The sequence below is a fragment of the Protopterus annectens genome, chromosome 6.part0 (genome assembly GCF_019279795.1).
Source record: "Protopterus annectens isolate FY-2018-M chromosome 6.part0, PAN1.0, whole genome shotgun sequence".
Classification (NCBI taxonomy): domain Eukaryota; kingdom Metazoa; phylum Chordata; order Ceratodontiformes; family Protopteridae; genus Protopterus; species Protopterus annectens.
The window spans coordinates 541,036,096-541,063,289 of record NC_056737.1 but is presented as its reverse complement, the minus strand read 5'-3'; positions in this window follow the sequence as shown (position 1 = coordinate 541,063,289).

Below are 27,194 nucleotides of genomic sequence, written 5' to 3'. Positions count from 1 at the left end.
AAAGAAGGGCACTATGGGGTAGCAAAGGCTTTAGCCAATATGTGAAGCCCTGGAATGACAGGTGCAGGCAGAGCTGGCAAAGTTGTACAGCAGTTCATCCAGTACTAATAATGGATGTATTATGATTTGTCATTTAATCAGCATGTGGTTATCAACACAAAAGCATCTAAACCTACAAAACATTAAAGCATTGCGCAAGACAAGTTGTTTCTGGGGGAAGCTTCCCCCCATGGGAATGGAAGCTGCACCCCCACCATACATCAACTCTGATCTCACATAAAATTGAAGGAAATGGAAAAAGTGGACATTGGAAAACAAAAGTAAAACTCACCTTTCCCTCACCTCCTGGTCCCACAAAAATCCAAATCTAAAAACATAGCACATGCAGTTTTGTAATACTGGAGCACTATTTACATAAACACATGGCCTTTCATCTACTGTGTTTACTGAGATGACAAATACAACAAAATTAACTCTGCTTCTTTTACTGAATCTTCCCTGTGTTTGTGTCATAGCTGAGAACATGGTTGATAGGCCGTGGTGCTCACTAAATACCAATGTCTCTTCCCACGTGGAATGACATCTTACAGAGTAATTGGTACAGATCCCATCCAGTATGACATGACTAGTGGAATTTGTATTTGAGCTGATAGGTATAGTAATATCCTTAATGAAAATTATGTTTCTACTCTCATAGAACAATACCTACCATTATCTGTCTGGTTGAATTATACAGTTTCAGTCTATATAAAATGAATTAATGCCAGGTTGTAGTATGAAATGATTCTTGGAAAAAGTTTTGATTTGGTAGATGTGGTAAAAGATTTATTGAAAACAAGTACTTCCAATCTATTTGGAATGGTATCTATCTGCATAAAATTGAGTGCTATTCAAAGTGTTTCTTCAACTCTGGGTTTGATCTGGTAGGTGCATTAAACAGACTACAGAAAGATATCCTCATAGGGAAACCCAGGGGATTTTGCAGTAAATTAGTATTCCACTAGCAGTGTAACACCACTATAAAAATTTAATTTTTGATTTGTAGGTTAGATATTATGGAAATAATAATTACACTAACATATGGCAGTGAAATTTTTAGTGACTGAAACAGCAGGTGTACCCTGAGTTTTAGAATATCACCTATTAGACATTCATACTTAAGCCATTTGGGGTCATGATCAGTTATGTTTGGTGAGCATGGGGTAAGCTGACCATTGAAGTATTCCTTAATTATTAGTAGCATTCTCTCAACCCTTTTTCTTGGCATCTGACTATGAAATGTTTGATATTTTAGAAAAATGTTTGTCCACTGGTTTTACTCAGGATTTTGTGACCCCTGCAATGTCTCACCAATGATCTTCAACACAGGCATCATGGAATGGACATTTGTTTTTATTACCCATGATTGCTATCAATATGCCAACAATTTTTATGCTTCTTCCTTCTCCAGTCTTCTCTAACTAAGGAGCCTCCCCCAAGCTTCTCTACAGACAGCCCAAAGGCCCATTTATCTCCCTAGGCCAAGGGCCAAGCACACTGGGAGATATGTCATTGCATTCACAATGGAATGTGATTTTTGTTTTCCCTTTGCAATATCATTTTCTCTCTGCATGTTCTACGGCATCTATCGGGTTGGGTATGATTAGGGATTTGGTTGTGACTGCTGCTCACTTTTGGATGTACTTTAAATCTGTAGATACTTTGCCACCTTGAATGTGAGGGCAGGTGAAGGCTTGCATGTGAAATGTTCTATTATACTTAGAATCTTTTTTCCTTCGATGTTTCCTGATAGTAAATGGACTTGCGCAGTACTCAGATCCTCACATGGCTCCCCAGTCTCTACTGACTTCTAATGGAGCCCTCATTATTGGATACACACCCTTCCTGTTCTCCCCTGGCAGGGGAGAGTAGGCTTAGCTCCTTCATTTTCCTCCCAACTCCTGTCAGCTTTTACTATACCAATAGCATGACTATTGGCCAGTCCCAGGTTGTGTGGTTTATAGCCAGGGCACTATCCCTCTGCTGTGCATAACAAACTGCCTCCACTTTTTATGATTAGCATTATTTGCTGACTTGTGTTTCAATGTACATGAGTGTGATATGCAGATTAGATAAGTATAATAAAATAAAAGTATGGTAACAACAGACACCCTTTGCCTTATTAATCTATGAATTACAAAGTACTTTGTGCACATACATCTTGACTTAAATTATGTCTTCACATGGCTTTCTTATAAGTGATGACAGAAATTACTTGTAGAAAAGCACCAGTTGTATATATATGAAACTCAAATTCTCCAGCAAAGGCTAATCCAAGCAAATAATGGGTGTGTAAATAATAGGTGCATCCTCAACGCAAAGCAAAGTAGCAGATTTTCCTTTGGTAGATCTAGCATGAGCACCACATACCATACAGATAAAGTTACACTAAAATCTGACATAGCCATCAAGAGCTTGGGTTCCTATGTTAATAATATATTTTCTTTTGATCATCATGTCTCTGTTCAGTTAGAAAATCTTTCTATCTTGAACAACTTATTCTTCAGGATACCTACCATACCCCTCAACTGTACAGATTTTTGCAGAAAATTTTTGTTCTGTTTTTCATAAAATTGTGGTTTTCTGGCAAATTAGTGGCAAATAATTAAAGACTGAATTTGCAAAATAATGACAGACATTTGAGTTTTATACTTCATACCCTTCAGAAAATGCATGCTAATACAAAACCTGTTATTCTATAAATTTTTAAGTTTGTAAGAGCAATGTTTAAAAATGATCCCTCTTTTCGGGTCTTTGTCGCACTTTTATTTATAGCTTTGTCCAGATTTCTTCTTCTAAGAGGTTGGTTTGAGAGTTATGATACCTATTCAAGATACAAAGAAGTTATAGTCTTACTTAATTGCTCCCTTATTAGGCCGCTCATTGAATAAAATGTCATCTAAGCATACAAACCGTCTCAAGATGCCTCAACATTTTCTCAACAAAAATATATCAGGTCTCTGTACCCTTAGCTGCTGTGACAGACTAAAAGCCCTGTCTTTCTTTTTAGAATAATACAGACTCCTGAGTAGTGATCTCTGTTTTAGCCTTCACTGGTATGTGCAGCCCAGTACTCTTTGGATGTCTCTAGATAAGAACTAATTGAAAAGCTAACACCTGCTGCAGAGACACAAAGCCATATTAACACCACTAGATGTCAGGCCAGGTACATAATCCAATATATTCCCATTTCTGGAACAGGCTACGGTAATTCCATACCAGCCTGTAAAACCAAACTGGATGACTGGATGGATGACTGCAAATTTTCTCCTTAGAATTTTGGGGAAAATCTATTTAGTGAGGGACATTCTTAATCTCCCATCAGCATTGGCTGATGTGGTTGAATTTCATGATGGCTTCCTTTGATAAGAATCTGAATATGTCTAATACTGTGAACTGCATGGTGTAAAATGTTCTACCATTTTTGGCAAATTTTCTCCTTCAGTAGTCCAGAAAACTGGCTGCACTTGTAGTCAAGAAGATTTAAATAAAGCAATGAAAAAAAAAAAACACTGTCTCAGGTTGGGATTCATAGTCAAATCACATTACGTGTAATTGCATGGTAAAGGCCACACATCTGCCAGTGGCAATTCATAGTGCTATGCTCATAGCTGCATAATGACTTGCAAATGAAGATGGGCAGAAAAATGAAACAATCATGACATTCAAATGTAAGCAATGTAAACATAGATGCAAGTAGTAGTCATTAATGTAGGAAATTACACAGCAATGTACTGCAGATAATAAAAGAGCAAAATGTGGTTCCAGACATCAAAAACACATAAGATTGTAACAACAGTCATAAGTCATTATGTACTAGCCTTCACCACAGCATCTTTCCACACATTTCAGAAACCACCAGCCAGCAAGGAAAATGATACAAATGGAAAGGTAGGAAGAGGGGATGTAAAGGTCCACAACTTTAGTGACCAGGTGATTATTAAATAGATGTTTGTAGAATGGGATATTATGCAGAGCTTGATGATTTGGTTAACATATCTCCCACATGTGGACTCGACATGGACTCCCTTTTACATTAGGAGACCAAAGTGTGTGTAGCTCTTTCCACTCTCCTACAAGGAACTTTCAGATACCAGCAGATTACAAGTTAGATATTTATTAGATTTCTGCCTGTAGGATAGTGAACAAGTTCTTTTATATAATTTTTCTTCATGTGGATAAGTATATTTGGTTTCCTAGCACACCACAGGGATCTTCTGTGATCCGTGGTGTCTGTGACACTGCTTTCCTTTATGAGGTACTTGGTACTATAGACTGCACCCAAGTAGTGATAAAGGTCCCAGGCAGCCCAAAGTTGCAGACGTGTGTAAACAGGAAAGCTACCATTCAACGAACTGCCAGGTAGCATGAGATTCACATCAGATTACTGCCATTTTGTCCCCACAGCACAGATGCAGTTTATATAACTCACATACATGGCATGCATCTCAGCTGTATCATTGTCTCTTGGAAGGTGATATTACACAAAGTCATGTAGTTAATAGATGCAGACACAGTTGCTAAAGAAAATGTTTATGATTTTATATATATATATATATATATATATATATATATATATATATATACACACACACACACACATATATATATATATATGTATATATATATATATCTATATATATATATATATATATATATATATATATATATATATATATATATATGTAGGTAGGTAGATAGATATAGATACACACACACACACACACACACACGCACGCACGCACACACACACACACACACACACACACACACACACACACACATACATATAGTGACAGAGATATGTATGTACATTGTGTGTGTATGTGTGTGTGTGTGTGTGTGTGTGTATGTGTCTTATGTGTCTCCAAATGTTATAACCCTCCCTCCATATTTGCTTTTACTGTGTTGCAGGAATTGATGGATGCTATGGCTAATGATGCCCATATGGGACTCACAGAGTATTGCTGAACTCTAGTACAACACTGTCTAGCTAAGCAATGATGGCGGGACGTGCAATTCCTCAGATTGAGGTGAATATGGCAGTGGGGTGTACCACCACAGACCTCATAAGACCAAGAATTGCTGTCTCCCTGGATTCCATTGCCCTCAAAGTGCAGCTGTTAGTACTGGGCAACATCCTCACAATGCCATGCAACATAACGATCAGCTCCATGTTTGACTGGGTAGCCTCAGATTGTGCCTGGATGATACTTAGGAACATCTGCTGATTGATGCCTAGTGCCACCTGCAAATCTGTGGCCAACTGTTACACATGGTGACATTGGGAATATGCTGCAGATGATGTGCCTAAAGCCCTACTCATTGCTGTAGTATGTGGCTTCACCCACCAAGAGCATTGCTGTCATGGACTATTTATTTTATTTTATTTATTTATCGCATTTGTTTACCGGGAAAATCTACTGGGCCTTGGAGATCCCATTTTCAGTGGGTCTATGTTAAATGTTCGAACATCCAAAATGTCGAACATTACATGGTCAAGACCAAATGTTCGACATTTGGATGTTCAAACATAAAAAAAAAAAAAAAAAAGGAAACACACAAAAAAACACTTTAACAGTGTAGGCAGAGGGGCAAGCTCCCCTACACCCCCACACCCCCCCTACTTAAATATACCAACTCTGAGACCGCACTTCAGTGCAGAAAAGGGAAATTCTCCTTATCTGCACCATACGGTGCCGTTGAAAGTCTATCTTCGAGCACTCAAAATTTTGAACGTTTGGTCTCGACCATGTAACGTTCAAAATTTTGAGCGTTCGAAGATTTGACAGGTACCCTTTTCAGTGGAGGCCTGGGGAGAAAAGCTCAACATACAAATTATACAGAAAATATAATTTCAGTTACATAAATGGCTAGAAGGCTATACTTTACAAATTATACAGAAAATACAATTTCAGTTACTTAAAAGGCTAGGAGGCTATACAGTAACAATAACAGGCAGGATTTTAAGATAACACAGTATAATGTAGATGTCAGAGTTAACACTGTATTAACAATAAGTATCTGGGAAATGGATTGATGAGGAGAATAGCAGTGCAAAAAAAGACAGGGAGGAATAGGTTCAGGAGTGGTAGTAAGGTAGGTATAGAGAGAGAGGGTGGGTATCAAGATTGGGTAGGTAACAGGGGTAAGCACAGCTGGGATGGTTAGAGTGCTGGCCAGCTAGAAAGAAGAGGATGGGAAAGAAGGAGAAAAAAAGCAGAGGGGTAGAGTCAGGGTAGCAGTGTCTAGAAAGAGTTATTTTTGGCATAGGCATATCCAGCAAGATGAATGATGTTGTCTAAGAGACCTTTTAAATAGGGCAGGGCTACTGATGGAGATCACTGTGGATGGGAGGGAGTTCCAGAGTTTGTAAACAGTAAAGTAATAGAACATTTGACTGGCCAGGAGTTGGGGTTTGTCTACTTTGATCAGGGTTTTATTTTCTGATCTTAGGGGTCTATTTGGTTGGTACAAGGTCAGCATGGAGCAGAGAGAGTGTCATGATGTGGGTTTGCATATTAATTTATGTGCAGTAGTTAAGTGTAGGTAGTTGAGATAGAGTGGTAGTTCTAGCCAGTTTAGTTGCTGTAAAGAGGAGCAGTGGTGTGTTGAGGATCTACCATTTATTGCGAATCTGGCGACCTTATTGTAACATGTATCTAGCTTGGTTTTGAGGGATGAGTGGATATTTGTAGGGATAGGGGCACCATATAGCAGGGATGGAAGCAGAAAGGCTGAGGCTAGAGCCTTTTTTGCACTATGGTTAAGGTAATAGTAGTGCCTGTAGAGGGTGCACAGTTTCTGATGTGTATTTTTGATATTGTTGAGACTGTGGCGGTCAGATGTTAGGTTTTTGTCAATGGTAACTCCTAACAGTTTGGTGCTAGAGAGGGTTTCAATGGTGGTATTTTTCAGGGAATAGATAGAGAATTCAGTCCTATTTGGGGGGGGGGTTGTTTTTTGGGGAGTGAATAAAATCAGTTTTGTCTTGTCTGGGTTGAGAGCAAGGTGGTTGTTTGACATCCAGTTTTCAGTGGATATAAAGGCTTGTTTTGTTAGTAGTTGTAGCTCAGAAGGGGTTTTAGCAGTGCAGATGATTGTAGAGTCATCTGCATATTGGATCACAGTGCCATGTATGAGGGAGCTATGGAAGTCATTTATAAATATATTGAATAACAGGGGGCCCAGTATAGAACCTTGGGGTACACCTGTAGTGATGTTGAGGAAGGGAGAACAAGATTGGTGCCACTTTGTTGATTGATATCTGTCATAGAGATAGTTTGAGAACCAGTTCAGGGTTGGAGGGGAGACACCTAGGTTGTTGAGTTTAGAGAGCAGAACAGAGTGAGATATGGTGTTGAAGGCTTTTAAAAGGTCAAGAAAAAGAGTGGAGATGATTTGATTGGTATCGTGCTGTATTTATAGTATCCAAAAAGGAAATGAGAGCTGTGTTTGTGCTATGGCCTGGCCTAAAGCCATGTTGAGTTGGGGTGAGAAGTTGGTTATTAACTAAGTGGTTAAGAAGTTGAGTGTGCACACATTTTTCTAATATTTTAGAAATGGGAGAGAGGATAGCGATGGGCCAGAAGTTGGAGATGTCTTAATTTTTGCCACCTTTATGGAGATGAAGAATGTATGCTTTCTTCCAGATATTTGGGATATGGGATTCTTGAATGGATCTATTAATAAGTATACAAATGGGGTAGGTGATGGAGCTTGCAGATATTTTTAGGAATTTAGAGGGGAGGTTATCAGGAGCATTGGTGCAATGATTTAGTTTTAGAAGGAGTTTAATTATAGTGCATGTGGGAACAGGAGATAAAGAAAAATTAGGTAGAAAGGAAGGTCGTAAAACAGTAGGTGGTTGGTTTGGTGAGTTAGTGTTTGTAGGAGGAAAGGTGGTGGTCATCTTAGCTATGGTTTCAATGAAATATGAGTTAAAGAGAGAGGCTATATTGGTGGGTGTTTTATCAGAGTGTGGCCAAGGATTGGTGTTAAAGCTAGGGTAAATTAGGGAATTGATTGGTCCCCAGAAATTTTGATGGTTTAGTCTGTGCTGGTCCTGAAGTGTATGTAATATTCTTTTTTGTTTTTAGTGACCTGTTTTTGGCCTGATTACGTAGTTTTTTTATATAGTGCAAGGTCGGCTGGGTTATTAAACTTTTGCCAGGCTTTCCACACCTTGTCTCTAGTAGACATGATTTGCTTGGTGGATTTGGTAAGCCATGTGGCATGATTAGATTTGACTCTTTTTAGTTGGGGAGGGGCTACCCTGTCTAGGATTTTGAGAAATGTTGAATTGAAGGATTCCACTGCATCATCGAGGGGGATGTTTCTTAATGGTACACAGTTGGTATGCTGTTAAATTTCATTTAGGGTTTCTGGTGAGAAGTGGGATAGGTCTCTGGTTTGTTTTAGTTAGTGGTTATTTGTAGCTGAGGTAGTTTTACGTATAACGAAGGCTGGTAAGTGGTCACTAATGCTATTTGATAAAGTTCCAGAGGAGGATATCTTTTTGGAATTAGATACCAGGATCCAATCTAAGATAGAACCTTGGTTCATTTTACTATTAGGCCTGGTAATATCAGTGATTAACTGGGTGCACTCAAATAAGTTGATGTTAGTTTGGGGGTTATTGTTAGTGATATCTAACCAATCAATGTTAACATCCCCTAGTATGATTGTTTCATTTTTGATATTTTTGCATGACCAGGTGAGAATTTCTTCTAGTATTGGAATAGTGTTACCTAGGGGAATGTGCAACACTATAATACAGAGGGTTTTGTAGTTATTTAGCTGTAGAAAGAACACTGAAAGTTCTGCTGTGGAGAACTGTGGAATAGTTTTATTGAAAGGAACTATGGTGTAGTACTTGAGTATATTAGAGTGATGCCTCCACCTTTTCTACTTTTCTATGTGGTCTGTCGTATGTATGGCATGTATAGTTGGGGGGTAGGAATTCAGTGCTGTTGATATATGGTTTAAGCCAGGTTTCAGTTATGGCAGTGAAGTAGGGTTTGTTTTGATGTAACCATGCATGGAAATGGGAGATTTTGTTTTTGATGCTTTGTAGATTGATGCTAGTAAAATTCAGGGATTTTTTGGTGTTGGGTTGGTTGTGAAGGGCAGATTGTGGGCCTGGGTTTGGGTGTATGTCACCACATTTTATTAAGTTAGAATGGGTGGCCTGGTTTGTAGAGAGAAGTTGTCTTTTAGTTTTGTGATAATAGTTTAGTTTGGAGTCAGTGTATTGGTGTTTATGTAGAGGAAGGACTTTTACTCTAGCATGTAGAATTATGTCTGGGGTATATAAGATAGATCCTACTGTGGAATGGCTTGTGAGGGACTGAAAATATGTGGATGTTGTGGATGTTGTGGATGTTGGTTTGAAAGTTATATGAGTTGTATAACTGTATGTAAGGTGGAAAAGTAGATAGAGCTTAGGGAGATGGTAAGGATAAAGACTTTAGAGTGTAGAGGCATTGTGTTAGGATGGTATTGATGAAATAGGAGAGAGTAGGGGTGTGAAAGCTGTAGAAGTGGGGTGGGTGGAGTTAGGTGAGCTAGTGTGAGGTCTTGATTGAAGTGGGTGGGGTCTAGTTTGGTATTAGTTCAATGAGAGTGGGGTTGGGTGGGAATGGGAGTAGGGTAGGGGAGCGGAGTGAGCCCGAGCATAGCAAGGGCGAATGGAGTGGGTTAGGCCGAGAACAGTAAGATCCTGATTCTACAAAAAAATTATCTATAAGCTTTAAAACTAAAGCAGGGATGAGAGATATCTTTTTTCTGTTCTTTTTCAGCAATTTGTGGATTTATTTGCACCTTTGGATGCTCAAAAAAGCATAGTAAAGTGGAGAGGCTACTGTACTTGAAGAGCAATGGAGTTTCTATGGACGTGGATTGATTAGCTGGGAAAATTAAATAGAGGAGAGCTGGCAGGATATGAACCGGTAAGCTGTGCTTGCCAATAGTCATTCAAGTGCAACAAATGCGGTAAAAAACAAGGTTAGTTACTGCTGCCTAATTTTAAATCATTTGGATGCTATACATTAGATACATACACATTTTAAAAGAAGAAATAGAGCTGGAGTAAAGTTATATGCAGGGCGCTCTTTCTTTCTTATATAAAATTAGCATGGAGTTGGCCATGTAGGGCTGTATCTTCAGACTTATGGGGCACCCATGGAGAGGGGAGACAAAACTTTTTAAAAGAAGAAATAGAGCTGGAGTAAAGTTATATGCAGGGCACTCTTTCTTTCTTAAATAAAATTAGCATGACATTGGCCAGGTAGGGCTATATCTTCAGAATTAGGGTGCACCAATGGAGAAAGGAGACAAAACTTTTTAAAAAGAAGAAATAGAGCTGGAGTAATGTTATATGCAGGACACTCTTTCTTTCTTAGATAAAATTAGCATGGCACTGGCCAGGTAGGTCTGTATCTACAGACTTAGGGGGCACCCGTGGAGAGTGAAGACAAAACTTTTTTAAAAGAAGAAATAGAGCTGGAGTAAAGTTATTGGTAGGGCACTCTTTCTTTCTTAGATAAAATTAGTGTGGCATTGGCTAGATAGGACTGTATCTTCAGACGTAGGGGTCATCTGTGGAGAGCGGAGACAAAACTTTTTAAAAGAAAAAAATAGAGCTGGAGTAAAGTTATATGCAGGGCATCTTTGATGAACTATTTAAGATGTTTTTGATGAATCACAGTAATCAATTTATTCATTTCTATTTAATATTCATGAGCCAAATGATGATTGGCTTGACAATGAAATGCTAAAGCTTTTAAAGGGTACCAATTAAGTCAATAGTTAACAGTCTGATGAAGCATTCTATTAGAATGTGAAAGCGCTTACTGAATTTTAAGTCTTTGGTTTTGCTTGCTTTTTACTATTTTATTTTAAATAAACAGTCGGCTTCTTATTGTCATGTTTTGGCTGCCTCTTTCAGTTCTGCTTTTTGGGATTTTATGGATTGTTGCTGTAGCTGAGGAGCCTCACCCTTGTCTTGGAAATTTTATTTTAGATTGGCCAGGTAAGGCTGTATCTTCAGACTTAGGGGCACCCGTGGAGAGAGGAGACAAATCTTTTTAAAAGAAGAAATAAAGCCAGACTAAAGTTACATGCAGGGTGCTCTTTCTTTCTTAGATAAAATTAGTGTAGCATTGGCCAGGTAGGTCTGTATCTTCAGACTTAGCCGGCACCCATGGAGAGTGGAGATAAAACTTTTTTAAAAGAAGAAATAGAGCTGGAGTAAAGTTATATTTGGGACGCTCTTTCTTTTCTTAGATAAAATTAACTTGGCATTGGCCAGGTAGGGCCATATCTTCAGACTTAGGGGGTACCCGTGGTGACCAGAGACAAAGTGGACCGCGCAGCTTTATCAGTCACATGGGCTGTGACTAGAAGTTGCTATCACAACTGGTCCCATAAAGAATGGACATTACTCCTTGTCCTCAACAAAGACTGCCCATAGATCACCAGTTCCCATAGCAGGGTTTCATTTGCAACATCACTGAAATTGTTCAGCCTATTCTACATGCATCAGCCTGCTTACATCTTTGAATAGAAGACATATAGCCATAGACTACTGCTGGGAGAGTTAGGATTACAGCTACTTAAATGGTAACTTAGGTGTACCATTCTATAGTCATTAAAGCATGTCATAATATAGTTTGATGGACAGATAGTGTAAGAAGTACAGCTGGTGTACCTGCCACACACATTGCCAAACATGCACTTTCTGAAAGGCCCAGCATCTTTCTTTGAATCTACAGATATTTATAAGAGAGGACATTAGTTCCAGTGCCTACACTGAAAGAAAGATGGGGAATCACATAGCTACATAGTACTATAGTAGAATGAGTACTCATGGATAGGTATATCTCTGAAATACCCAACACTGCATACCATACCCATATGCATAGATCATATCATCTCCATAAGAACTAACATGCATGTACGGGGACAGGTTGCCCCAATGTTACAAGTTACTTTGTTTTCAGTATGATCCATACATGCATAACACATTCAGGTATGTGCATTCATATTGCTAACCTTATACGAATAATATACCCATATACGGGTGTAAATCCTTAAGATGGTAAACAAATACAATGAACTACAGACTTGCAGATTGGTTTGCATCTCTACAGAAATGCCTGTAAGTCTAGAAAGCACTGCTATTCCTCCAAACTGTGCTGCTTAGATTTCCAAAATGGATCTGTGATCTCTCAGTATATATGAATTAGTATATAAATTGGTGTCACAGTCAGTAATTTTGCAACTTTATACTTCTTTGCAGAGCATGTAGGCAAATGAAGCCAAGTAGCATGAATGTCTATGAATTGCTTTACTTCACAGACTTGTATCTGTGACAGAAGCACTGTTTGGTGGTTAGAGACAGCTCTGACATCCAATGGCCAAATGCTCATGGACAGTTCTACAAATAGACACATAATGCTTCTGTGAATCAGAGATCACATTTTTATGAATGATTCACAACTACTGTTTTGTTTTGTGTGAGTATGCCACCACTGCTAAAGATATTCACACAGCAGAGACTACCTCTGCAAGTGTCCAGTGTAGAATACTTGTATGGTTCATAGGTTCATAGGTGTTTACTAGGCTAATGCCCACAAGGGCCTTTTTAAGTCTAGCCATGCATCCCAAATCTCTGAAGAGTTTTGGTACCCTTGATAAGTGGAAGCATGGGCCTGAGGGTGAACCATTTATAGGTTACCTCTTTGCATCAGAGACATAGGTGCCAAACCAGGGATGAATTTCCGGTTTCCCATCCAATTGTGCAAGCATTTGAATTGGATTAGGGAAGTACTCTGCTTCACATGGATGGGGAGCGTGTTCTATAGATGGGGTAATCTCTGGGATATATACCTATCTCAGCAGGTCCTATAGGTTACACAACACAAAGGTACACACAACACGCAGGTACACAAAGGAGATACACTTGTCCATTCCTAAAGTTGGTAAGTGTTATGACATGGCTGAGGTCCCAACAGTGGTGCAAGGACCAGTATGATGTCCTTCAAAATGTGCATGGGAAACCAGAGTCATATCTGTCAATGTGCATGGGAAGCAGAGTCAGCTCTGTCACTATGCATGGGAAGTGCAATCAACTCTGTCACTGTGCATGGGAAGCAGAGTCAGCTCTGTCACTATGCATGGGAAGCACAGTCAGCTCGGTCACTGTGCATGGGAAGCACAGTCAGCTCTATCACTGTGCATGGGAAGAAGAGTCAGCTCTGTCAGTGTACGTGAGAAGCAGAGTCAATTCTGTCATTGTGCATGAGAAGCAGAGTCAGCTCTGAAAATGTGCAGGGAAAGCAGAGTCAGCTGTGTCAGTGTGCATGGGAAGCAGAGTCAGCTCTGTCCGTGTGTATGAGAAGCAGAGTCAGCTATGAAAATGTGCAGGGAAAGCAGAGTCAGCTCTGTCAGTGTGTGGGTGGAAAGCACAGTCAGCTTTGTCACTGTGCATGGGAAGCAGAGTCAGCTTGGAACATGTGCATGGGAAGCAGAGTCAGCTCTGTCCTGAAAGTTTATTCCATTCATACCTCTCAGCTGTACACATTTTCACAGAATGTCCAGATTTTTTATTCATATTTTTAGCCTGTTTCTCATAAATGAGGTTTTCTGGTTATTCATTGGCAAGTCATTGAGGAATAAATTTCAGAAAATAATGGAAGTATTAGGATTCAGTTAGAGAAGATTTTTGCATCCTACATTAACACTACAACATCTCTTCTAAGGTTTACGTATACCCACTCTGTTAAGAAAATTGATTAATTGGAAGTAGTAATCTATAAAGATATAGAGAATGGTTGATTCAGTTCCAAATTTTTTAGGAAATCAACATTTTCAAATAGTTATTTAGTGTACAATAGTTGTCATCCAGAGTACACAAAAAGGAATATTTTTAAAGGGCAACTTGTCAGAGTTGCCAGGATGTGCTCTGAGATAGGAAATTTTAAGAGTAAAGCCAATAATTTGACAAAACTGTTCCTTGAAAGGGGATACCCTTTGGAATTTTTGGAAAGAACAGCTAAAGAAGTTTTGAGTGGTTAGGGTAAGAAGTACAAACCTTTGTTGGGATGTGACCAACTGGTTAATCAACATAAAACATCTAAGGTTCCAACAAATTTGAAAGTATTCACAAATTCTATGGTTATTCCCTATGATACTTACTCTTGGGAGATTAAGAACATCCTTTCAAGAAACTGGTGCATGTTTAAATGGAATAAAGAGATGATTACAGCACTAGGGGAGGCACCAAGATTTGTTTTTAAACTAGAAAAGAACATTAGATATCTCCTTGAACACCCAAGAAAAGACATTTCCAAATCAACAGCAAAGGGTACAAGACAGTGTGGAGCATACAATCAATGTACTTACATTTCACAGTGAACTAAAATTTAGGTAGGGTCACCCACATGTGAAATCATATTAGGAGATGGAAATTGTGCTTCAGTAGGTGTTATATACCTGACTGTTTGCAAAGGACGTGGCAATTTTTATATAGGGAAAACTGAAAGACAATTTTGTAGAAGAATTTATGAGCATGTTTATGCTATTTCTAAGAAAAATGTTAATAACTCCCTATATAAGCATCCTGTCAGTTGCTCTCCTTCACTAAACTTCTTTTTTGTATACTTGAAACCATTTCAAAAAATATTAGAGTGGGTGCTTGGGAGGCAGAATTAGTGAAAAGAGAATTCATTTGGAAACTTAAGCTAAATGTCATTACCATGGCTGGACTTAATGAATACACTTCTATTGCCCCAGTACTGAAGTTTAAGTTGCAAAACTTTAACTTAATAACTTGTTAAAAATTTTCATATAGTTTTTAACAATATATGTATATTTTTTACATTTTCTACATATTTTAACTATTCATGTTTTATTGTGTAATAAAAGGTTGATTGTTAAGTTGGCTGAGCAATGATACATACTTTAGGTTTTATGCATGATATTTTGACATTTTTACTTAGTATGTTTCTTTAAGTAGGCTAATGATTGTATCACATGTTTCATTAAATTTCATTATAAAGCAGTCAATTTATTTATTGAAAGGGTTCTGATGAAGTCCTAATGTAGCTAGGTATGAAAGCGGTTAACAATTTTATTTTGTGCTGTGACTTAAGTTTTTATTCAATAAATTGGTGTTTTATTACCTTCACTAAGACTTGTGTCTATTTCATTTGGATTTATGCTGAAGTTGCTCAGCAAGTAGTATTTTAACATTTTTTCAGACTGAAGACTCCTTGTATCACTACATGAGCCTAATTTCAAGGTTGTTTTCATATCTGTTATGCTGCTGACCTTCTTCATGCACATGAACATGTTGCTTACTCGTATCTCACATTAGATATGTAATTATTATATCTGCATCTGCACACATCTGGCAAACGGTGCAAGTCTTGCACAAGAATTCTGTGTCATGTCTCTGATTCTCAGGTTCACATTACGAGGACGTAGAGGATGGGATTTCAGAAGGACTTAGGCATGGATTAATGAGCTGCATCCTATAGTCAGGATTACAGTGTCACAGTAGGTTTACCTGATTAACAAATGCATTTTAAAAATACACACTGGCACTCATTATTCTGAGTAGTGATGCCATGCCTCTGTCCAAAAGCCTAAGGTTCCACCATTTTTCATTCACCTGATGAGAACTGGTGGAACTCTACACCAGATTTAAAAAGGGGAATCACTCTTGTAATGCTGAAACACTTTGGAGTAGTACTTTGGTGAAGGCTGTCGGTGTAAAATCCTAAAGCAATGGTGTATTTTTCTGAAATCAGTGGGCTGTTTCATCAAAGAATTTGGCACTACTTGCACTAAATGGTAAGAAGCCAGACTTCTTGCAGTTGTAAGTGATACAGATGAGAGGGTTTGGCATATTGGTTAAAATCTCTACATCACTAATACAAGGTACTGGGTTGGAGTCTGACCTTTGGTTAATAGATAGTCTTGTAGTAGTCTGCAATCTGATAGGCTAGCATTTAATTATGAACCTACAGGTAGAGCGGCTATGCAGAGCAGCCGCATGGACATGCAGTTCCAAGTACAGCAGTTCTGATACTGGAGGAAAGTTTCCTACCTGCAACACATGAGCTGACACAAAAGTGGAGCTGTGAGGCTAGATAACCTCATCTTGCCTTAACAGGTCTGTGAGTCCTCAGATAGGATCACACCATGTTAGAAAGGGTCTATATTAGAACATTGAAGTTTCAAAACTTCGAATGTTTTAATATCGGACCCTAGTCAGCGAACGCTTACAACATTGAACATGCAGAACAGCAAATTTTTTTCTAGGGAAAAAATTTGCTGTTCCAAAACACATACACACAACACAAGCACACCAAACAAACAGCAATCCACACACATACACCTAAAATCTTACATCTAGCCCTACACTAAACTGTACATCTACCACTAACTATCCACTTACCTTAACCCAAACCCTAACCCTAAAGTCCGTCGCTATCGCACACTCACCTCACTCGCGCCCTAACCCTAACTCACCTAACCCGTGCCCAATCGCACACTTACCTGAACCCGATCTGTAACTTTCCACCACAGTGCTGAAAATAGTGAAGCGACAGAAACAGACAACCAAATTATTTCCCTAGGAAAGAATTTGGTTTTCTGTAGATTCGCTATTTTCAGCGTTTGCTGAATAGGGTTTGATATTAGAACATTCAAAGTTTTGAACCTTCGATGTTCTAATATAGACCCATTATTAATGGGTAGTGAGAGTCATTAAATTTCACAACCTGCTTCTAGCAAATTATTAGTCCCAGAAAATTATTACTTTTTTGAGGTACTGATTGGGCTATGCCCTGTCCTTGGGGTGATGTCATTATCAGGGATGGTGATGACATTCAGGTTCAGGGCTACAAGACAGGGTGGAGTAGGCTGTACAACTATCTACCCCATTTCGTTTGGAATCCTACCCAGCATGCATTGTAAGAAGTAGGAAATGTGTTTAAAATGCAGTCTCACAACAATATGTTCATTGTTTTAATTGATTTTATATTTCTTCATGAAAAGCATGACAGATTTACTTTAATTTAAAATGGAATGTTTTGAAAACGTTTTAGCGTGTCAGTTTCTAATGGCTAATCTAGCCTTAATTTGAGTATATGTAAAAATATCGGTATTGTTATACTGCTATAAAATGTTCTTATAGCAAGTCCCATTTGTTCAGAAGGGTAAAACCCTGACTGAGATTCAGCCAGGATCAGACTGATTAGTAGCTCTGGTATCTGTTGGAGCTGACATAGAGGAACACAGTAATGATGTGTCTTAGTCAGGAAATTTTGTTTATGACATCTTTCTAGCAGTATAAAAGACCCATTTTCCAGGAAAAAAAATATATATACACGCACACACATATATATATATATATATATATATATATATATATATATATATATATATATATATTTATATATTTTACTTGCTATATAATGCCAGCTTGATAAATGTATATTGTGAGCATGTATTGCATATCTCAAATGTGTTTAATACTATAAGCTAAACTATGAAAGAGAAATTGATGTAATATGTCAAACTTATGACCATAAAATTGACAAAAGCTCTCTTTTCCATATGTATGTACAATTGGCATTATTTCAGTCTGCTTTTAACAGTTCTTACTTAAACTTGCAGAACATTATGTGTGGATGCCCTAGCACTAAATGCATCTAAGCCTGCCATTCCATTTTTAGGATGTTAAATGCAGCTTTTTCAATGCTTTTGAATGAAGATCATGGTACATTGAGGTTTGGCAAATTTACCCTGTAATGTAAACTGTAGTGTGATCTTGGAGTTTATATATTACAGGGGGTTTGGGGGTGAAGGGGGCCTTGCCCCTCCTGCAAAAGCATTGAGAAAGCTACATTTGTTTTACATGCTGTGTTTAAAAGGAGACACTGTTCTTATCACTGCATTGCGATCTCCATTCAGGCAAGTGCAGTCTGACATGTGCAGTAGCTGCTTTGATGTTACAAGTTTTGGCAATGTAAACATTCATTGATGTGGGCTTCTGATCTTCTTGGCTCAATTATTTAAATTTTGATGTTGTGGTATTTCAATCTTTTGAAGGTATTCCATATCAGTCTATCTCTATATCTATATCTAAATCTCTCTCTCTCTCTCTCTCTAGATATATATATATATATAATATATATATATATATATATATATATATATATATATATATATATATATATATATATATATATTATATAAACACACACACACACACACACACATATAGAGAGAGAGAAAAAGTGAGAGAGAGAGAGACAGAGATATGTATGTGTTTGCGTGTGCATATGCGTGTGCGTGTGTGTGTGTGTGTGTGTGTGTGTGTGTGTGTGTGTGTGTGTGTGTGTGTGTTTGTGTATATAGACATGCCCACATGCCCATTACATGTTGGATTAATCACTTAATTTCGTATGTAAGCTTTCTCCCTTTTCCATCAAAAATATACCATTCATTGACTGGTGACAACTCTGAAGCTTAACTGTTGTCATTTTTCCTGTTAGAAATAACTGATGTTTTGGTGGAAAAACGTGGACTATTGCTGTTGGCACTATGTTCTGTCACCACTGGCCACAATTTTTTTCTACACATCATATCACCATTTTATTTAAACATTTTTTTAATTTGCACATAAAACTGCAGTTTCAAATTTAGAAAGTATATTTGAAAATGTATTAATTTAATTTATGTACTTCAGCAAATATGCCACTGATCTTGTAGAGATTAGCTTTTTGTTTCTGCTTTAGTTTGCTTGTATCCTATATTTCCATGCATTGGTCAGTTCTACAGCGATGATCTGTGTTGTATTTGTTAGAAATTCAATCAAGTTCATAACAATATGATATAAATACATTTTAGTTCTTATTTCAAAGGAGAAAACCCCGGCATTGCCTTGTGCACCCCTTCCTTAATATAATCATTTAAGAGGTAATTGTATATTGGGGAAAAGGGAAATTCCTCTTCACTAACTACATTCTCAAGGAGTGTTTAATGAGCTCAGAAACTGTCACTAACCTGGTTGCCTCTCTCACTGCGTATTGTATTAGCATCCAGATAAATGCCATCATATAGATTAATCCTCAGTATATCATATAGATTAATCATCAGTATGCAAGAACTGTGGTGAATGTGCTTTTATTAATACAGACCATACAGTGTCAGAATTCATTCAACTTAGCTCATATACAACTCTTGAGAAGCGGTCTACTCCAATGATATGTCAGCAAAAAATGTGTACTCCTCCTTGATCACTGGCTGTGACTTTATATTTAATTTTTAGTCTCTCTGAGTAATAGAATAGCACTCATTGTTTTTAAAGTACATTGAGCATGTAGTAAAACATTTTTGTTTTATAACTGCTTTTACTTCCAGTTATATTCCTCATGTTAATATTTCATGCGATTTTGCAAAATAAATAAATAAATACATAGTTATTGTGTGTTAACTGCTTTTTTTTAGTTTCACTGTTTACTCAGGTTTTCTGTGTAGCCACACCAACAAGACTGGATAAGCAATTCAAAAATAAACAACAGGAGTATATATGTATGGCTCCGAAATATGCAACAAAGTCTAGAAGCTCTAGGATCTTTGCTTGGAAGTGTTTGCATAGGTATTTTTGCACCCCTAGCAGACTCCAAAATGTTTTCCTTGGGTAGATTGCAAATGTTAGAGGTGTGATTTGGAAGAAAGAGGTAATTGGCAACATATTTTTGGAAAGTGTAATCACTTGGCAGACTTTAAAGATTCCCTGCAGACTACTCTGTCAGAAATAATGGATGAGCAATTTGCTGTAACTAAGGAAATGATTTTTTTGAGCTGTGATATAGATTTGACATTGCCTAGACATAGAGAGGCCTTGCTGAGTTTAATTCTGGTGACTGCCAAAAAGCAATTACTAGAAAATGGAAATCATACTCTAAACTGACCATACTAGAAGTAGTGAATGTAGTAACAGAGATAAAGTAACTGGAAGTGGGATCTTTAGAAAAGGGTAGGAACAAATTATATAGATAAAAATAGGGACTGTGGAAATAATACATGCAGAATAATGTTTTATTGGAGGGATGAGGTTTAAGAGAAGCCAGGAATTGAATGAGCTATGTAATGTTTAACTGACAATGACTTTACAAAAGATTATAAATAATGTATAACATTTACAACTGAAAATATGTCAATATGGTTTGTTTTCATTTATATAAATGTATAATTGCCTGTGTCATAAGTGATAATTCTATAAAGACAAAAGTTACATCATGGTAGGATTTGGAAAGTGATTTACATAAAGAGCAAAACATTATGGGTAATAAAATAACTTTAGAAGAGCAGCATATTATTTGCATCTTGGTGTCAGTACATTATCATGTGTTATTTCTTAAGTTAAGGTGTTCCACCTGCAAGATGTAGTTAATAACTCATCTCTCTAGGAATCAAGAAACTCCTACTGCAATATATGCACAGGATGACACTGAAGTCGTAGGATGAAATTTAAGGCACAGGATAAAATTGAAGAGATGGTGCCACAGGAAATGCCATAGAACTTTCTATAGAATGCCCACAGGAAATGGAAAACAAGGGATGTGCCCTCAGTTTGGATGAAGAGTTGCTTGATTTAATAGACATGGATAGATATATTAAGAACAATGAGAGAAATAGTCTGCAAAAGGTCAATAAAACTTAAAAAGTCAGAAGTCTGATAAAAGAAATGAATGCAGTAATTAGGAATGTCCATAGAGATCCATGCGCTATAACAGAAGTAAACAGGATATATTACTGTACTGCTAAATTAATAACTGATAATGTTCTACACAAGAACACAGGTGAAAGGAAGGGGAGAAATCGAATACCAGTATGGATGTATCGAATAGAGAAACCTATAAAGCAATTAAGACAAGAAGGGCCACCGTTAGAAGAATATAGAAGAGAGAACAGATCAACAAAAAATACTTAGAAAGATAGATATGATAAAAGAAATGCATGGCATTAAAACAGACCAGGATCTATCATGCACTATCACAAATAAACTAAAAATTTCAGCACAGGCAGAAAAACTTAGAGGATACACAGATAAATATAAAGGAAAAGTACAAAATAAGCAATTTATTGATGACCCAAAAAGGTTTATAGAGAACTGGGAAACAAGGTAAAAGGAATTGAAAGACTGCCAAAAAAGAGGAAATAGATGCATTCTGGAGAAGTATTTATTACGATTCTGTGGAACATAACAAAGATGCTAAATGGACAGAAGAAGTAAATAAATAATAAGAAGTTTAAAGGTACAGGATATGAAATGGGATGATGTAACAGCTAGAGAGATTAAAACAAAGTTAAGAAAAGCCTCTAACTGGAAAATCAGAAGCCCAGATGCAGTACCTAACTTTTGGTTAAAAGTATTAACATCTTTGCATGAAGATTTAGCTATGAGTAAGAACTATTTATATGCCCACCCCGAACAAACACCAACCTGGCTAACAACAGGAAAAGCAATGCTCTACTTAAGATTGAACCTGCGAGCTACCCTAAAAATTATAGACCAATAACTTGCCTTCCCACAATGTATAAACATATAAACTATACACAGGAACTGATGCTGACAGAGCTTATAGTCATTTAAAAGAAAACTCAATTATGGGAGCAGAACAAAAGGGAAATAAAAGAAAGTCATGTGGAACAAAGGATCGTTTGTTGTTAAATACAGTCATATTGGAGAACTGTAAAAAGTGGAAGAAGTTAAGTATGGCATGGATTGACTACAAAAAAAGCATTTGATAGTATCCCACATTCTTGGATAAATGAGTACTTAAAAATGTATAAGATACACTCTACTTTGATTGACTACATTACAGTGACAATGAAAAAGTGGAAAATCACTTTGCAATTAAGCCATGATAAAGGACAGATTATTATCCCAGGGATAAACATTCTCTGTCACCTTTGTTATTCTGCCTTGCCATTAACCCATTAAGCTGTTTACTTAACAGCTTAGGCCATGGCTACAATTTGGCTCCTAGAAAACAATAAAGTGCAAAGACTTCTCATCTTTTCTTTGCCGATGATTTAAAACTGTATAGCTCATCAGATGAGGAACTGAAAGCACAGCTGGAGGTTGTCAAAACTTTTTCAGATGATATAAGAATGACATTTGCCCCAAGATTTACTACTCTTCTGTGCAGGGCTAGCTTAGTCCTGCATGGAAGTGGCCATTTAGGAGCAGGACAGCAGCACACCATGCATATTAATGAAGGAGCATGTAAGAGTGCAGGGGGTGTGTCTGAGAGCAGAGCTCTCAGAATATACACAGCCCCGCAATGAAGAACAGCAGATAGGCCAAAGAAATGAGTGAGACTGCTCATAGGTGTCCACATATCCCCAGCAACATTCCTTCATGTGTAAAACAGCAAGTAAATACAAATAAAATGAACACGCCCTTTTTTTTAATATAAAATCCTATTAAAGTTAACCGTAGGTGCATGGGTATGCCCATTGCTTAGCTACGGTTAATGCAGCTTAAATGGCTGAAGAGGATAACAAGGAAGATATATGCAAAGTAAGCAATATAGTGATAGTGTAGTGGGCTTACATGCAGACATTCCCGGTTCGAGTCCCACTGTAGCATTTTCCATGGCAAATCACATTATGACCAATATTTTTGTTACATAACCCACTAAATAACATAGATTTGTGAAGTGGAGTACTGCATTAAATGCACATGTGAGGTGTCATTGTCATAATGTTGCAAAGTCCCCAGATAAGCACATGTGCCCCATACAGTATATGTACGCAGGAATCATGGATACAAATGGAGGGCAAAATGTGTAATGAATGACAACTCCATACAGCTTCCAAATCCCCCACCTTCCCAAGAAACATGAGATATAACTGTCCAAATCAGTGTAATTGCAAGCGGGAGTAGGCACTAGTAAGCAAGTGTAAGCACGAGTAAGCAGTAGTAAGCATATTTAAGCACCAGCAAATGAGTTTAATCCCATTTGCACAGGGGTAAGCAATGCGCACAGAGGTTAAGCAGTTTTGAAGCTAACTCTCTGCAAGCATATGTAACCGGAGGTTAGCATTTCTTAACCTCACGCAAACCCACGCAAACCCACTTACAACTGCTCAAAAGTGCCTTGTATCCAATGGCCCTTGTTCTTCCCAGCAAAAAAATAAACAGCTTTGCAGGTCTTGAACCCAGGACCCTATACACTATAGTTACAGTAGTTAAAAACAACGCCATCACAGCAGTACAGAAGAATGAGGTATCACCAAACAAGTACTCACTATAGTAAAATCAAACTGAACCTTCGAAAGGAATCAGTATACAGTCATATGTTCCATAACCCACTACATAACATAAATATGTGAACTGGAGTACAGCGGTAAGCCCAGAAGTGAGGTGTAATTGTACTAGAGTGTTGAAGTCCCCAGTAAAACACAAGGACCCCATACAGTGCACGTACACATTAATCATGGATACCAGGTAGATATATAAGATGCAATGGATAAGAAATCAATGCCAAAAAGAAAATATATATAAGAAAATATAATGCAAAGTCTAATGTAAGCAATGCTAAGCATTGCACAGGCCAGCTACGAAGGTGTAAGCAATGTGTAGGCCAGCTAACTCATTGTGCCCAGTGGTATACCCCTTTAAACAATGCCAACCTTAGGTAATTAGGTTTTCCCATGGTCTAGCCTTTTCAGAACCGGCCAGTCACTGTAAAGTGTGGGAAATTGGCCCTACTTAAACCCAACAGGCAGGAATATATCTCATAACCGGCTGTAGCTTCCCCTTGTAGGCACCATGTCAGGAAGGGGAGAGGGAGTGCGCTTTTGGGCACAGCACTGGTGCATCCAGGAGTCCAAAGTCATGGAAGGACTCCTTGTCAAAGACCATGAGCAAAAACTGCTGCAGGGTCAGTACCAGGGTTCCCAATATAAGGCGGAAGCCTGGGACCGTCTCGCCCATGACCTCACCAGTGCCACTGGCATACCCCAAACTGGTGAGCAGGTCAGGCATCACCATGCCAACAGGAAGAGATGTAAGGGGGACCTCTTGAAGCAGTGGATCCAAGAGGTTAGAATGGCAGGGGATGTCCCAGCTGTGTGTAAGTATCACTCCTGTATGTGTGTAATAATACCCAGCTCATGTATATTATGGATAGGTATGGCTAAATATTCCTATTATGTCCACTACAGCTGCAAGTGAGTGGGCCGCGAACCAGGAGGCTCATGGAAGTCACCTGGAGAGGTTGCGTGAGGCAGGGTAGTAATACTCTTGCATGTACTGTCATAGGAAATAAATCTAAAAGTATTATTACATTAATTGCCTGTATAAAACCTGTATTGTTAAAGGCAAGTACTGCATACACTGGAGAATATGACAGGAAGAGTCTCATATAATTTGTATGTAAATAAAAGCGTAATAGCCTAACAATAAAGGTCTAACTGCTGGACTGTATGTGTATACTCTGGTATCATATTGTAATGTAGATTTGCATTCACATAATAGTACTGTTGTATTAAGCACTGTTACCCACACTGTGCACCATAAATAGAATGTGTAGGAATGCCTGTATATGATTGCTGTAATCCCCAGAGGCCATTTAGTACAACTGAGAGACACACAGACAGAAAACAGGGAAAAAGCAGACAACAAAACTTGAATAGCACATGCAACTGAGACGTGAACTGTTGTATTTTTAGCACACACAGCCATTGTTTGAATCCTGGCAGTGGTAGTAGTCTGCATACAGAATCATACACCACAACTGTACAGATATGTCCAGAATGTCCAGTAAAGTGGCCCATATCTGTTGCCTGTCAACCTGACCCCCTGGGAAATCAGTGGGATGATACCAGATGTATAGGCAACAAACAGGAAATACAACTGATCAACACACATTTATGAGAACAAAGTTGGCACACTAGCAACACCCCAAAACCTTACGAGAGTAAGAAGCCACGTATGTCCCATTTACACCCCATGTTGCCAAGCTGTGGCCAGAGTGTGTACAGTAACAGAGTGAGATGTATGTGCATAATAGTAATGTGGAATCTGGTACTGTGTGGCAACATTCAGGTAGTGCTAACAAACATTTCTCCCACAGGTCTGTCAGATACCAACACTGTGCCCAGAAATACAAGAATGATACCCTGTACTGGTACTGTTTACTTTGGTATTGTATGGCATTATGACTGATGCAGCTGCTCTGAATAATAAGGTATTACGCATCACTGTTGCCCACACTGCCCTACAAAATATAACTGTCTAGGAAAGCCTGCATAAGAGTATTGTAATACAAGGTCAGAATGCAAAACCACAGAAGACTTATAAGACAGAAAGCAGATAGGAGATATACAGCAATATCTATATAGCACACACAACTCTGATGGACAGTGTTTAAGTTGTAGCAGACATAGCCATGGTCTGAACCCTAGGAGTGGAAGTAGGCTGCATACAGAATCATACCCTATAACTGTACAGATAAGACCAGAATGTCCAGTATATGGACCCATATCTACTGCCTGTCACCCTGCTCCCCTGGGAAATCTGTGGGATGATCCCAGATGTTTAGGCAGCAAACAGGGAATACAACTGATTGTCACACATCTATGAACACAAACCTGTCACTCTAGCAACTCAACTGTAAAACTCCACTGCCAATCATGAGCGGACAGGTGATCCGCTGTGGTGACCCTAACCGGGAAAAAGCCGAAAGAAGAAGGAAGAAGTTGCATGTGTGTGTGTATATATATTAATATCTAAATAGATATAACATATGTATATATATATTGATATATATATATATATATATATATATATATATATATATATATATATATATATAATAAACATATATACATACATATGCATACATCTACAGATATATATGTCTACATCTATATGTATGTATATATATATATATATATATATATATATATATATATATATATATATATATATACACACACACACAGCAATTTATATATATGTAAGTATATATATGTATATATATATATATATATATATATATATATATATATATACGGACATACATCTGTAGATAAAAATGGAAACATAACAAAAAGATATAAGCCACATGCACCGTTAATGGGGTTGAGAGGCCCCAAACAACATACGTCTTGTACGAATAGGTATTCCCCCCAGCCAAACACGTCTGCCCTGCAATACACTGCCATCTGTTGCAGATCCCATAACCAAGACCTGACACGACATGGGCACAAGACGTTAGCAGTACTCCATCTCACCTGTATGATGTCAGGCTGGTATCAGTAACATATCATGCAGTCCATCCAGCTCCCATTGGGAATGTAAAATGTGGAAGCAATCAACACCCCTAGAATACATATACTATATACTGACACATATATGCAGATACAAATATACACACATATATATATATATATATATATATATATATATATATATATATATATATAAAACTACACATACACACACAGAGATATGTATAGTAAGATACATATGTAGAAGGTGCACACAATATGAAACAGCCACTAGGCCTACAGTTACCACCTTACTGACTGGACACTGTTCGAGCCACCCTTACAAATGACAATCGTTGTCTGCAACATATACCCACAGAGAGGTCAAAGGATATAACACCACACATAGGTTTGCTCACATGGGAAAGCTTTATTTGTGTACTATTACAGTTATATATGCCATGTCATATAGCTGTTTAGACACTGACATCCATATAAACAGAATAATGCAACTGTGAAACAGTTATACTAATACAGTAGTCTGGAAAGGTTTACAGATGTTGCTGTCCTGGTTGAGGCCTTCAAGTAGTATATTAGTAAAGACAGACTGGGCCACAGGATAGCAAACAATCAACAGTAAGTAATGCCGATGTATAGTTCAGCAGCCTCTATCTACACTCTGTACACAATCCCTAGGGGTTAATGACCTCAGTTGACACAATGGGATGTAACTGTTACATAACAAATCATAACTGGCACCATCACAAGCACACTGACAAACAGAACAGTCTGTGTGGCAGGAGGCAGTAGGCCTGCATTTACTCAAGGAGGATTGTATGGTAATGTAC